We start from the raw sequence: 15170 nt of genomic DNA, 5'->3' as shown, positions 1-15170 counted from the left end.
TTATATTAAATGGCATTTTACAATTTAAATAGCACTTTGGGTTTATAGGAAACCTTGTACACAAATATTCATAGCAGGTATATTCACAATAGCCAAAACCAGGAAATAATCTTAATGTCCATCAACAAGTGAATAGATAAAGTTCATACCCATACAATGGAATACTATTCAGCAACAAAAAGAAATGATTCACTGTTACAACAAATGAAGGAATTTCAGAATTGTCATACTACTTGAAAGAAGCCAGAGGCAAATAGTACTTGTTGTATGATTTTATTTACATAAAATACTAGAAAATACAAACGAATCTATATTGAGAGGAAGCAGAGAGAGTTTTCAGAACAGGGGAGAGGGGCTCAGGAGAAGGAGGAGGAGGAAGGATGGACTGCAAAGGAGTACAGAGATTCTTCTAGAGAGATGAAAAATATTCTGTAATTTGATTGTGGCAATGGTTTCACAGGCGCATACCCTGTCAAAACTTTTAAAATTGTACACTTTAAAATGGATTCAGTTTATTGGATGTAAAATTATACCTCAATAAAGTTGATTCTTAAAATGCACTGTAACACAAATAACCTAATTAGATGGTCTCAAGGATCCTGTGACATAGTAGAGAAAATTGTGATCTCGTTTTGCAGTTGAAGAAACCGGAGCTCAAGAGATACAGTGACCTTCCCAGAGCCAGGAACGCCCAGAGCTTGAGAAAGATAGTTGTAAAGAATAGTGACTTTGAACCTTTTTCCTGTGATATTTTTTGTCAAGTGCAATATTCTGCAGATCTCCATTGTAGGAAACCATAAATGCTGGGATGCTGGGATTGGGTCTGAGTGCGGGCCAGAAGGGGTGGTGGTGAGGCAAGGCAAAGACATGTCTACGGAACCCCAGGGCTCTGGCACAGCTTGACTACCTGAAAGTGCTGGCGCAAACATGGATGCCAAACAGCAAACATCTCCCTACAGACCTCTGTGGCTCTATCATTTACTAGCTGTCATTTACTTCGGTCATTTTTTTTTTTAATGAGCATATATTAGTCTAATAAGCAGAAAATACAAATAAAAATGAATCATGATTAGTAAAGCCTTTCATAATCACTTTAACATTTCTGAACGTGATGAATGATGGGTATAGCTTGAATTTATCTGTCCTTTTGTATAGATGAATGAAATAACCAATAGGTCCACTATTACAGATAAAGAGCATTATCAGCGTTTTCACTTGGTCATAACTTCCCTTCCAAACTCTGCTGCTGCCTCTAGGCGCAGTGTGACACCCCATGGATAAGATCCAACTTACGTGGCCAGGTGAGTGTCAGAAACTCACCTGGTGTCACCTGGCTGCCATGACCACCAGTGCCTGAGCAGACACAGCAACTATAGGAAAAGGAAGGCCCAGATTCTCAAAGGACTCATCTACCCTTGCCAGACCAATCCCTCTGAAGATTCACTGACCGCCAGGTTTCTCTCCAAACTGAAGGTTTATAGAAGTAGCCAAGATGCTCACCCGGAGAGAAACAGGGACATCCTCTGGCACAGAGAATGGAGGTAAAGGGGGATCAGAACATCTCTGGATTTAGAAGGAGGATTGCCCCAAGGACAGGACGTTTGCACAAGAGGTTGCTATATAGTCAGATTTAGTTACATAGAATTTTTCAGTGTGCTTATGCCCCTTAACATTTCAAAGAGTTTATCTCTTACATTTTGGGTTTCTGTTAATTTGCTTACTAACTATGCAAGAATATCTGGGTGTCTAATATTTTGAATACTCTCAAGAGTGCAGAGGATGAAGAAGATTCCATATGATAATGTTCCACAAAATTAATTACCTGGGAGAATTCATGAACTTTGTTAGATTTGTGACAGCAGGGAAGTGACTAGGCAAAACCTAAGCCTTATTCTTGACTATGATCTCTCTCACACTTCTCAGTCACTGCCACAGTTTTGCCTGACTGATTCTCATTTGAATAACATTTCTTCACCTTCATGGTCACCACCATAATTCAGAAAGACCAACATCCTTCTCTCCTTTATGACCGCAGAAGTCCAGCTTCTATCCCCATCCAACGTATTCCACGCAATGTGATAGAAACATTCATTACAAAAGTGCAATCAATCCCCACCAGTTCTCTGTACCCAGTCCTCTCATGGTTCCCCATTTCCTTTAGGAAAATGTCCAAATTCCTTTTTAGGGTTTACAAAGTCCTAATGAACTGCATTCTACTTATCTCTCAGCAACGTCTTCTACCACATGAAATCCTAAACTCTACCCTTCAGCTAAATGAAAGTTTTCCAGTTTCTCAAACACAGAGTGCTGGGCTCTCAAACACGCTACCGCTTACTCTCCCAGAACATCCTTCCTCCCTCGTTTTCATCTGACACATGTTCATACCTCATTTTAGCTCTCACTTCTTTTAAGCCCTCCTTTATGGCCTCCATCTTGGTCACATGCCCTTTCTAGAGCTGAGTGTCCCCATTAGAGTGGTTATCACAGTATTATAATGAACTAGTTGTGTGTATATTACCTCAGAATCATAAACTCTCAGACACACGAGTATCTTGCTTTTTTTTTTTTACCATTTTCTCTCCAGTTTCTAGCATAGTGCCTGCCAAAGAGTAAGAACTTAAGACATATTTCTTGAATGAACTGACTGAATAAGCCATCTTAACAAAAGATTAGAGTGCATGGCCCTGGACTGCTGGATGGCACCAGTTTAAGATAATATATTGGCTGCAGATGGGAAACATTGCTTTCTTCCAAAACTAAGGTAACAGCTAGTGTGGGTTCATGAGTCAACATCTCTCCTGGCTGAATATTATCTGAAACAGTTGAATTTGGTTGAAAACCAAAGTTTTTCATCTCTGTAGGAAGAATATGCAGAACACTGTCATTTTCCAACATACTATTCTTTCATTGGCAAGAAGAATCTTCTAGCATTTTAATCCATAAAGCACTTCCATGATTAGGTTTAAGGTTTGCCATAGGTATAAGGGCCCTGTCCAATGAGACTAATGCACCAAGGTTAAAGAGGAAAAATACTGGTAAGCTTTAAGCATGTTTAGGATAATTGGGCCCAACATGCGTAAATTGCTTTCAGATGAAAGGCTCTAAGCAATTGTTAAATTATAAACACTGAAAAAAATTCTCTGCATCCAATCTAGAGAAGAAAAGGTTTCCATTTGTACAGCAAATTAGATTCAGGTATTTCTGTAGGTCAGCATTTTTTTTTTTTTTTTTTAAAGGCAAGGGAAGCTCTTCTGGCGCTTGCCATGTCTGACTCAGAGACGGAAGGACCTGGTAACTGCGGAAGCCTTTTCGTCTTGCACTTGTGCCACAGCAATTACATTGGAAGGGGTCCTAGACTTGTGGGGTGTGGGATGTGGGATAAATTTGGAGAAAGACCACAATATGTAAACAAAACCTGCCAGTTTTCCAAAATACCTAACCACAAGACTTCACATTTTGGCAACTTAGAAAGAGTCAAATGTGCTTTATTCTGACAACAAGTTTTATTCTCAGCAGGGAGAGTTATGAATCCCAGTTAAAGCAAGCAACTACCAATAACCAAAGTTAGAGGAATTTTTAAATATAGCCTATATAATAAAACTTAGCAAGTACATGTTCAGAGATAATATGCATCAAAAGAGCAAGGACATCAGTAGAATCTTTGAAGTGTATGCATGTTTTCAAAATCCTTTAGATTAAAAAATCCTACATAAGGAGAGTTATTTCTGAAGACAGATTAATAGCATTAAACTGCTCACTTTATGTTAACTAGATCTTCTGGATGGCGATATTATCATCAAACATAATAGTGTTTGAATGTTAGATAAATTTTATTATGACTTCTCAGTTTCCAATGTCCTAAAAATGCTATATTTTATATTGTTATTTGGCTTTGCCTAACTAGCATATACTTTAAAGCAATCAGAAAGTCAAAGGAGGGGGATCCCTGGGTGGTTCAGCGGTTTAGCACCTCTCTTTGGTCCAGGGCGTGATCCTGGAGTCCTGGGATCAAGTCCCACATTGGGCTCCCTGCATGGAGCCTGCTTCTCCCTCTGCCTCTCTCTCTCTCTTTCTCTCTCTCTCTGTCTCTCATGAATAAATAAATAAATAAAATCTTAAAAAAAAAAAGAAAGAAAGAAAGTCAAAGGATAGATAATCCATCTCCAAGCATTGTTGTATTTTCCCAGAATTTCAATATTGTTGTTGGTCAGAGAAAACAACGGCTTCAAATCCCAAATAGCTCTAAACTTGTACCATATCCATTGCCAACTCACATTTAAACATGCCCCAGGGTGCTATTCATCTTCCCCACCTTCTGGAAAGAAATGGGCTGCAGGCTTTCTCCCTCCTCAGCCAGAGGCTTCTCCCTCTCCAGAGCCTGGCCTTATCAAGTCTGGAGAGTAACGAAGGGTAAACAGCTTAGTTGCCTTTAAGAATGCTGATGACAAAAAAAAAAAAAAAAAAAAAAAAAGAATGCTGATGACATTGCCTTGATCAGTTTCCAGGGGAAAAGACAAGCATAGACTAAGTGGTCTATGGTAACTTTGCTAAAGTCTGAGGTTCAAAAGTAGGGATGGTGGGAGGTGGGAAACTCCATGAAATAAGAAGAGGATAGGAACATTCCAGATACTGTCTCAGAAGGGAGTTAGGAACAGTAGTTTAGGACTAATTTAAAAAAAAAAAAAAAACCTTTATTTTTCTTTTAATATTCCTTGGATTCCCCTAAAGTTGTGATTTTATTAACTGGATTATTTTTTTGTTTTTGTTTTGTTTCTCAAGGCTCATTTTTTTTTTAATGTTTCAAGTTCTTACTTAAATTCTAGTTAACATAAAGTGTAATATTAGTTTCAATAGTAGAATTTAGATTCATCACTTACATACAACACCGAGTGCTCTTCACAAGTGCCCTCCCTAATCTTTATCATCCATTTATCCCTCCCCACCAACTTCCCTCCAGCAACCCTCAACTTGTTGTCTATAATTAAGAGTCTGTTTTATGGTTTGCCCCTTTCCCTCTTTTTTTCTTTCCTCTATGTTCATCCGTTAAATTAAATTCCACATATGAGTGGAATCATATAGTATTTGTCCTTCTTTGACTGACCTTTTTTGCTTAGCACGATACACTCCAGCTCCATCTATTTTGTTGCCAATGGCAAGATTTCATTCTTTTTGATGGCTGAGTAATATTTCATTGTACTTCTTCTTTATCCATTCATTAGTAGGTGGACATTTGGGCTCTTTCCATAATTTGATTATTGTTGATAGTGCTGCTATAGACACTGGGGTATACATATTCCTTCAAATCAGTATTTTGTATACTTTGGGTAAATATCTAGTAATTATAATTGTTCTGTCATAGGGTGGTTCTATTTTTAACTTTTTGGGGAACCTCCTTACGTTTTTCCAGAGTGGCTGCACCAGCTTGCATTCCCATGAACAGTGTAAGGGGGTTCTCCTTTCTCCACATCCTTGCCCACATCTGTTATTTCCTGTGTTGTTAATTTTAGCCATTCTGACAGATGTGAGGTGATATCTCATCAGGGTTTTGCTTTGTGTTTCCCTAATGCAGAGACATGTTGATCATCTTTTCATGTATCTGTTAGCCCTCTGATGTCTTCTTCAGAAAAAAATGTCTATTCATGTCTTAGAAGTTGTAGATTAGGACCGAGTAGTTTAGATTTATTAAAATTCTATAGTGATTAGAAATAAAATACTTTTTTAAAAAGACACATTCATTCATTTATTTTCCCATTCATCTAGGAAATATTTGCTGACTTACTCTACACTTGTTTGGTATGAACTCTGCCTGGTACTGAAGATATAACAGTGAATGAAAATGAAACACTCTCTACTCCTTACAGAACTTCCTATCTGGCAGGTGTATAATATATGTGCTGCGTGTGTGCATGCGTGTGTGTGTGTGTGTGTGTGTGTGTAGGTAAAAATATAGAGATAAAGAAATATAAAATTTAGAAATAAAATACCCTTTTAATTTTTTTTTTGCAAGACACCCCAAAGAGTTGGAGCAGGGAGAGAGGGACTTGCTTCCCAACTCCCCATTGTGGAAGTTAATGAAAGAGACATCTTCCTTTCCCATCTTCCAGCAGTTAGGACCATGCTCTCACCTAGGAATGTGAGCATGATAATGGCTCAGAAACAATAATAAATTAATCAGGAATGCCATACCAGGAGTGTCCTGAATTCAGCAGTGTAGCAGGAGTTTCAGTGGTGAGGTTCTAAGCACACATGGTGTGATTTGAACCACATAGCTGCCCAGCTTTAGACTTCCTACCAATTTCCTTTCCCAGGTTTTTCTGTGATCTCATCAATCTGTCTCCTATACCTTCTATTGCTCCAGTTGAACAGAGTTCATGTCTGATGCTTGTCACAAAGAATAGCAACCGGCTGAAGGGGAGACATTAATCAACTAGGACTGTCATTGTCAATTAATTACAATCATGGTTAAGTGTTATGAAGAAAAGATGTATTTGTCCTTTTGGGTAGAAAGCAAAGAAAATAATTAGGAAGGCTGAGACCCATGTCACGTGAAGACTGGAGAAAAAGTTTCCCAAAAAATGAATAGAATGTTAGAGTTACTAGAGAGGAAAGCCTTTGCAGGACCCACAGCAAAGGAAGAGAACGCTGTACTGGAGTCCTACATGAATCTGTGAAAATAAACAACAGTAAGACCTCTGTAGGATTTTGACATTCCCATTAGGGTCACTTTTGTGCTCTTAAACAGAAACTAAAGAAAATCCTCAGAAATGATTTGCATTCCTCTTGGCACTTCACACAATTCCTATATTCAAATGCTGACAGCTTTATGTCTGTTCCATTCACACTAGAATGGTCCAGTGCAAGTCCTCTAGACCTCTCCTAGGTTCTTGTGCTCCACCCGTCAGATCTCTCATTGTCTTGGCCATCCAGGTGTTTGCTTTAAGATGTTACGTGATTATGGGAATTCTCTTTCTTAAAATCCTTCTAGGCCAGCATCCCATCACCAAAAGGATGAAGCATATGTTCCTTAACAGACATAAAAGCTCTCTCTAATGTGGTCCTGACAATCTTTCCAGCCTTACTCCCATCACTCACTCCCCTCAACTTTGTGTTCTAGCAACACTGCACTACTTATAATTCTCCAAACATAGTAGGAGGTTCTTTGCCTCTGTACCTTTGCTTACCTACTAATTTCTCTAAGCCTGAGACACAATTTTCCCTATCCCTTACTTCTCTACCTTCTCTTAATTTTAATTCATATTTGTGAATGAGCTCAGATATCATCCTTTCCTTCAGAAACTTTCCTGGAACTTCTGGATTGGATGAAGAGCTCCTGTAACAACTATATAGAGATAGATATTGTCATGATATTCTGAAGACTGGGAAGTCCAAAATCAAAGTGCCATCCAGTTAAGTTCCTGGTGAAGGCCCTCTTCCTGACATATAAGTCTATCTCCTCATTGTATCCTCTTATGGCAGGGGAAGATAGGTCATCTCTCTCATGGTCTTTCTTCTAAGGACACCAATGCCATTCACAAGGACTCCACCTCATGTCCTTATTACTACCAAAGGACTACGTTCTAACATATAATTTTGAGGATGATAAAAACATTCAGTCCTTAATACCTGAAAAGGTTTGCGTCTTATTTATTTTGATATCCCTAACCCCTAGAATGGTTTCAGCCAAAAATTAGGTTCTCAAAAAATACGTTGAACAAATTCATGTATATAATGTTCTCATTAATATAAGTAACAAAATTATAACCTCTGATTTTACTGAAGACTTTGACTTATTTAATGTGATTTGTTTCTCCAAGAACTATGTCCTCTACCCTTACTCTCTGATAACTTCAATAATCAATAATCTTCCTAGAAAAGTGAAAAGACAGAGTTGATGGAGAAAATAGCAAGGCAAGAAAAAGAAATGTGAAGGAGTAGTGTTGCTGCAAAAATGATGAGTCACAGAGACATTTGCAAAATGAAGAAGGAAAGAGTGGGAAATGAGAAGTCTCAATTATGGTGCGTGATTCAGCCACAGATTAGTATGCTGTATCTTAGTTCCAGTTTCCTTCACATCTATTTTAACTGTACAGATCTGACTTCCTGAAGTAATCTATTTCTAGTAACATATATTCAGCCCTGACATGTGTAATTCCTGTCATGGGCCACATCAACCTGTGAAAGACAAAATTCAGATTCCTGACAATGCTTGGTGTAGGAGCCCTTACTTAATCTCTGAGCTGCTTGGGAATTAAGTATAGCTAAGGCCTTGGTGGAGAAGGATGTCCACACCCCCCGCTTGGCAATCACAAGTCCCCAAGAGTGTTGGCCTTTTCCCTTTTTGCACAAACTCCACTAATATTCCTCTATCTTTAACTGAGGTTGAAGAAGGATCAAAAAGCTGAAAGCAGAGGGTTTAGATGATAGACAGTCCTGGATTAACCCCCAATTCTATCATTTCCCATTTTTGTATGACCTTAGGTTTAATAACTTCTCCAAGCTCAGTTTCCTCAGAAATGGGGACATAATAGTACCTGACTCACGGGGTTTTGGTGACAAGTAAATGCTGATAATGTATCTGTGACACTCGTAGCACTATGCCGAGAACACAGTGAGTATATTCAATAAATTATGCATGCATTAATTCTTTCCAGCTGAAAGGAATACATTTTGGCCCATGATGACTCACTGGGTCATGTAATATGAGGCCAGACACCACCTCCTTTTGGGTGGCTTCTGCTTTGTCTTCCAGGTAACTGAGTTTGCAGCAAACTCTGCCTTAAGGGCCCTAGTTATCTTCTTCAGAAACTATGAATCTCTCATTCTCTGGCCTGATGTATCACTGCTTCTTTGGAGGACTGGGACGATCCTGCTGCCATCCTTCTTTAAGGCATGCTAGACTCATGGCATTTGCACTTTCAATCTTTGAGAGTTTGGCCATATATAGGTGTGCTGCCAGGTGGTTCCTGTGGAGAAGCAAGTACTTAGCCAGTGAGTAAGACTGACTGATTATTCAGTCTTCGTATCTTAATTAGTATGTGTGAATTTAGGTATTCTGGAACATCTCAAGATGTTTCCTTTGCAAATGTCAAGGGTGTACCATATACATAAAGGCCTATTTCCGAGAAAAGCATCATGGACCAACTAGAAATAGATGTATTTTGTTGGGGTTGTGTGTGTGTGTGTGTGTGTGTGTGTGTGTTTAGAGAGATGGAGAGAGTGCAAGTAGAGTGAAGAGGAGCAGAGAAAGAGGGAGAGAGAATCCTAAACAGACTCCATGCTCAGTGCAGAGCCTGACATGAGGCTCAATCTCACGACTCTGAGATCATGACCTGAGATGAAATCAAGAGTCAGAAGCTTAACCAACTGAGCCACCCAGGGACCCCTGCAAATAGATGTATCTTAACTAAATGCAGCTTGGAAAGTCCTATGTGACATTTCCTCAAATGGGTTATAGACCTACCCTTTAAGGTACACATCAAATGTCATCTCCTCTTCTGTGAAGTCCTCTTTGACTTTTCTCAAATATGTTTGCTATTTCTTCTTCTTTGCTTCATAGTATTGTGTACATAACCCATATAACATTTGTCACTTCACGGTTGGTCTCCTTTACTACCCATAGTTACTTGAGAGCAGAGACTCGATCTTTATACTCCAAGTACTTACCTATTACAGTTTCTAACATGTAGTTATCTCTCAATAATTGTTTTCCTATAAGAATGAGCCATGGAAGGCCATACTCATTTCTGTGGTGTCAGCTCTACAAATCATATCCCTATGGAATTGGGTTACACCTGCTAATTCCACTAGACTTAAGGTAGATTGATCTGTCTTTACTTTAGCAGTGCAATGTTTTCCTGGGAACTTCTGCTATCTAGACTATTCTAGTATACCTTAGATTGGTATCTCCCAAGGTCTTGGCTCCACTGGCAAAGTTTACCCATGAGTAACCCATGAGCAACCCATGAGTAAACCTCTCTGTGCCTACTATCATTTACAAATGGTAGTAGAAATGCCATAGAAATCTAACCAACATGCAAGCAACACACTACCAAGATTGCCAGAGCCAGCTTTACAAGAGAAATTTTCAGAGATAGTAATAATAGCAGGTGTGCAATTTTCCCACTGCCGATAGCATCCTGGAGCAATAGACAGGGTCTCAAGAGGTCTGGTTGTCAGGCTCCAGAAGAGAAACCTCAGACCTTTGAACTGAGTGACCAGGAAATAATATCTTCCCCTGGCACAGTCAGGGACTGAGATCCAATAGAAATTTAATGGATGAAACCTTCGTTCTAGCCCTGATTCATTAGTCAAGCACTCATGGTCAGGGAAGCAAACATTTTGGGGTCCACACTGTATGGTTGCATCTATGTGATATGGCTGGCTGGTGCCATGGCTTGTACCTCAGTATTCATGGTTGAGGTAACACCAGCCCTTCCCTGGCATAATCAGGGGATGTTGAGGTTGCAGCTTTCATGATATGGGAGATGGATGACAATTTTGACCATGTCAGCCCTCTATCAGGATCCGGGGCCTGAATTACTCAGCTAGAGCTGCTTTTATGGAGCTTTGCAGGGAAAAGCCTGTAGGCCATTAGTACAGGACAAGTTAAAACATGATGTTTCAATGAATTTAATCTTTATATGGCTCTAACTCATTAGCATCTGCTAGGCCTAAGTAAAATTGGTGAATTAAATTCAACCAGATTGACTTACTTCCTTCTTATAGACAAAGTCACTAACACTCCTCTCTCTAAAATAAAAATGATTGTTAAGCCCATAAGTACAGGACCTCCATCTAATGCAACCCTAGTGCCTGCACTACTACTCTTGTTGAGTGAATAAATGAATGAACCTTCAGTTACGGGATTTAAACTTCATTGTTGGTTGACTTTGACTTGAAAGGGGATTGAAATGTGTTCGTTATTTGTTTATTGTTATTGAAGTCATTGTAAAACCATAATAAGGGCTAGTACTATTTAACAGAGTCGTTCTCTTTATACTCTATCTCTCTACAGCAGCTGTTACATACTTCCCTAATATCTACTTGCTGCCTTTGGATATTTTTATGAAGTTCCTTTGGAAAGCACAGTCACCAATTTAGTGAGAATTTAAGAAGTAACAGCAGGATGAAGGGGCTAAGTGCTGGCTGGACTTAGTGGCTGACTTAGTAAATAAAATATGAAAAGGGAAAAATAGTAGTCTTGCAGTGGAGAAACCTGGCACACATTATCTTAACCAAGTGAAGGTAAACATCAAGGTAAACATGATAGAGCACTTTGATGTCACATAGTCTCTGATATTCCTCTGTGACATTCTTTTCAAAACACATAATTCCACTGTACAACAAAAACTTCAGATAAACCAACATTGAAGAACATTCTACAAAACTCTTTACCAGTTCTCATAAAAAAATGTCAAGGTCATTAAAAACAAGGAAAATCTGAGCAACTGTCACGAAGCCCAAGAGACATGATGACTACATGTAATGTGGTATCCTGAGTGAGATCCTGAAACAATAAAAAAGCTTTAGGGAAAAGAAGTGAAATTAGACAAAATGTGGAGTCTAGTTAATAGTAATGTATGAATATTGGGTCCTTAGATGTAACAAATGTACCACAGCAATGGCAGATATTAACAATGGGGAAACTGAATGAAAGCTGTACGGGAACTCTGTCATTTCAGCTGCTTCTTCTTCTGACCTAAAACTATTATACATTTTTTAAAAAAATGAATGATACTTGATGTAAATGATACTTTATGTAAAGGTGTTTAGAGCCACTTGATTGAAGGCCAGTAAGAATACAATGACTAAAACTGGGTCTGGCACACAGTGAGCAGTCGACAATCTCATTTGAATAAATTTAATGGCTATAAAATATTTTTGCATCCTATGAGCTATTTATTTGCAATTAAAAAGAGTTTTAAAAATCCTTAAATTGTAAAGTTATGGGAGAAGTTACTCAAACGGAGGAAAAACAATGTTTTCATTTACTGGAAGTTTCCAAAAGATATTCAAACCAGGGATAATTTAAGGAAAGTTCCAGAGGAGGTGGCATGTGCAATCGGTTAGCAAGCTGCCCAGCCAAATGGAACATTGCTGTAAGGGAAAATGGAGAGGATCTGATTAAAAGTAGGTATGTTTTCTTATGTGAACTTTAAAAATTGATACCATTTCCTCTTCTGCCTTTTGTTTGTTGTGGTGAGCTCTAGTCTTCTTGCTTTCTCTTGTTTTTATATACATTTTTTTTCTTGTGGCCTTTCTCACATTTCATTTTTTCTTCTTTCTTACTCCCCTGATTATCTTCTGTCTTTCTTTTTAATTTCTCATGACCCAGCAGCCCCAGGCTGAAGGTTGATTCACTTTCATGTGAATGACTTAGCTCCTTGTCTTCTATTCTCAGGCACCTGGCTTTGAGTCTCCCCATTGCGTATTAGCATTTTCTTAGGGACACTTGCATACATTTAGAAAGTACTTTCTGATTCATTTTTCTTAGGTTGTCTGTATCTGAAAACAGATGCATCTCATCATGTTTGTTAATTTACAAATCTAGAAAACAGTGTAGAATTGGTGGCAGAACATATTTTCCTATGAGTAAAGTAGCAGTAACAGTGCTGTGCTCACTTAAAATATGCTCAAAGCAGAGTTATGTAAAATGACAAATACATTTTTATCCTTTTATATATTTTTAAACTTAACTTCATCAGTTTTGATATTTTATTACCCAAGGAATCAGAAAGCTTAGTTTTGGGTCTCCTACCTGGGAGACTCTGGACAAGTCATTTAATCCTTCAAGTCTCTCCGTGCCCAGTAGTAAAATGGAAATGATCTATATAACACTTAACATCCTCAGAGAAACAGTCAATCCTGATCCTCATTCCAGATGTAAAATCTATGATTCTAAATTTCAATCAGTATTTAAAGGATTCTATTCACATTTTACTTTGCAAGGCAATGAAGATGCCATTGAGAGTTATAGAGAGTCAAAGAGGGCTTGTCCACTTGACAGAATGTGTGGAAGAAGAGGGGAGGGAAATGCTGGAGGTTTTGCTGTACTTTAAGATCAAACACACACTAATGTACCAGTTCAAATGGGGATGGGTTTGTCCTGCCAGTTGCTCTATAGACAAATGTGATCAGGTCCTTTTGAATCTATAATGAGAAATCCCTAATCACACATCTATTTTTATCTATAATGTATATACTTGAATCAGATTTTTGAAGAGGACAGAAGTATATATTTAGTTTTGCTTATATAATTTATGTTGCTGCTAAGGTGTATGTCTAACCAAAATATTTATGGAACCATTCTCTGATATAATATTATTTGTATAAAAAAGGTTTAACTCTTTTCTTTTATTATCATTCTCTCTGCCAAGGAGCCCTGGGACTGCATAGATGGTAGTTACAATTTCACAATCTGTGGTTATCCCCTTATTTTATTATTATTCTTTTTCATAAACCAACTATGTAATCAGCCAGCATTTTTGGCAATCTGTTTCATTTTTAAACAAAATGACAATTTCTTACATATTTTTGTTTTGGATAATAGAGCTCACAGTTAATGAAGTAGAACAGTAGAGAATTTTCACATTGTCATTATTTCATTTGTGTGCACAAAATGACCATTTCATTTTCCTACTGCCTAGGCATATCTCCTTCCTGAAAGAAGAAATTATAATAATACGTTACTTTTCCTGATTGGACTTATTCTTAAGTATTATTTGAGTCTGTCCTCATACTAACCCTATGATGGTGAGAATAATACTATTATCCCCATTTAAAATAAGAGGGAACAAAACAAGAATTTTACATAGAAGTAAGTGGCAAAAAGTTGGAATCGACATAAATATTTTTTCTTTTTTTGTAATTTTTTAAAAATTTGATTCCAGACAACACACAATGTTGCATTAGTTTCAGATGTACAATGTAGCAATTAAACTTCTCTGTATAGTATGCTATGTTCACCACAAGTATAGTTATATCTGTCACCACACAATGCTAGTACAGCATCATTGACTATATTTCCTATGTGGTGCCTTTTATTCCTGTGTTTTATTCATTGCATAACTGGAAGCCTGTATGTCCAACTCCCTGTTTTGCCCATCCTCCCATTCCCCTTCACTCTGGCAACCACCAGTTCTTTGTATTTATAGGTCTGATTCTGCTTTTTGTTTGTTTATTCATTTGTTTTGCATTTTAGATTCCACATATAAGTGAAATCATATGGTGTTTTTCTTTCTCAGTCTGATTTCTTTCACTAAGCATAATATCCTCTAGGTCTCTCCATGTTGTTCCAAATGGCAAGATCTCAAAAAAAAAAAAAAAAAAACAAACAAATGGCAAGATCTCATACTTTTTTATGGTCATGTAATATTTGTGTGTGTGTGTGTGTGTGTCTGTGTCTGTGTACCACAACTTCCTTATCTATTTGTCTATTGGTAGATACTTAGGTTGCTTCTATATCTTGGCTGTTTTAAATAATGCTGCAATAAACATAGGAGTGTGTATATCTTTTCCAATTAATGTTTTTATTTTCTTTGGGTAGATATCCAGTGGTGGAATTATTGGATCATAGGATATCTCTATTTTTTGAGGGAACTCTATATTGTTTTCCACAGTGGCTGTGCCAATTTACATTCCCACCAACAGGGCACAAGGGTTTCTTTTTCTCCGCATCCTTGCCAATACTTGTTATTTTTTATCATTTTTATTTTAGCCGTTCTAACAGGGTGTAAGGGGATACCTCATTGTGGTTTTGATTTGCATTTCCTTGATAACTAAGAATATTGAGTATCTTTTCATGTCTCTGTTGGCTATCTGTATTTCTTCTGTGAAAAATCTTCATTTGGGTCCCCTGTCCATTTTTTAATCAGATTGTTTGTTTTTTGGTTCAACGTGAATATTTAAACACCAATAAAAAATAAATTTATTTAAAAAAACATGAATATTTAAACTTATCGTAGTCTACAAATCATGATAATTCATTTATTGGAATACTATATAGCCATTAAAAATGGTTCATAGAAAAATATTTGTGACTAATGCATATATATATACACTGACATGGAAAGTTCCAGTATATTATAAAAGTATTTGTCCAGTATTCTCTATTTTTAAAATTGCATTTGTGTATAAATATTCCTGCCTAGAAATAAATATTTGAGATCTTT

This window comes from Canis lupus, chromosome 17, assembly GCF_048164855.1.
Source record: "Canis lupus baileyi chromosome 17, mCanLup2.hap1, whole genome shotgun sequence".
In the NCBI taxonomy this organism is placed as follows: Eukaryota; Metazoa; Chordata; class Mammalia; order Carnivora; family Canidae; genus Canis; species Canis lupus.
This window is presented reverse-complemented; position numbering follows the sequence as displayed.